Below are 1,222 nucleotides of genomic sequence, written 5' to 3' on the forward strand. Positions count from 1 at the left end.
GAGTGTCCAAAGAACAAGAAAAGTGAAGACAAGAAGGAAAGAAAATTTCAAAAGAAAAAGAAAGCTTACATAGCTTGGGAGGACAATGCTTCTAGCTCAACAAGCTGAAGTGATTCAGATGAAGAGGCCAACATTTGTCTTATGGCGAATCTAGAAGATACAGGAAGTCAAGTAAGTGATTCCAGCTTTGAATCTAGTGAATTAGATTTACAAAAGGCTTTCTTTGATTTGATGAATGAATTTGAAAAACTTAATGCTTTTCATAAAAAGCTAAAAAAGGAGCACAATGAATTGAAACTGAAGTATGATAAATTGCTTAATGATGAAGTTGTTTTAAGAAATAAAGTTAGTACTTTAGAAATAAAATTATCTGATGGAATTGCTACTTGTGAACTTGTTGAATGTTTGTCTTGTAAGAGTCATATGTTTGATATTGACATACTTGAAAACTTACTTGCAAAGGCAACCAAGAATATTTCATATGCTAAGACAAATTTTAACGAAATCAATGTTAAAAATAGAAACATGCATCAAAATCATAAGTCCAAAGTAAGAAAAGCTCATAGAGTTTGGGTTGTTAAAGGAANTGTTATTAAAAATAAAGTAAGTGATGCATGTAGCATGGTCACACATCAAACAAGTGCAATATTAAACATTTTGGTGTTCCAAATGGTAAATATGCATGGGTTAAAGTTGTGAAATGATATATACTTGCATAAACTAACCCCAAAGACCCATATTGAGATTGGGGACCTAAAATTCTTGCTAATTTGTTTTGTAGGAACCAACTAAGTCAAAGAAGTCATTGTGGTATGTTGGCAGTGGTTGCTCAAGACACATGACTGGTGACAAGAAAAAGTTCATCTCTTTTGAGAAGAAGAAGCAAGGATTTGTAACTTATGGGGATAACAACAAAGGCAGAATAATGGGAACCAGAGACATTGGAGGAGGAAACACATTGACAATAAAAGACGTCTTATATGTTGAAGGCCTCAAGCATAACCTTCTAAGCATAAGCCAACTATGCGACAAATTCTTGAAAGTGCATCTAGTCATAGTATAACATGCTTAGTTGCTAAAGAAGAAAATCCTTGGCTATGGCATAAAAGAGCTGCACATATTCACATGCAACATTTGAATAAATTAATTTCTAAAGATCTTGTGATTGGTTTGCCTAAACTGAAATTTGAGGAAGACAAATTATGTTCTGCATGTCAAAAAG

The sequence above is a fragment of the Vigna radiata genome, unplaced genomic scaffold (genome assembly GCF_000741045.1).
Source record: "Vigna radiata var. radiata cultivar VC1973A unplaced genomic scaffold, Vradiata_ver6 scaffold_411, whole genome shotgun sequence".
Lineage (NCBI taxonomy): Eukaryota > Viridiplantae > Streptophyta > Magnoliopsida > Fabales > Fabaceae > Vigna > Vigna radiata.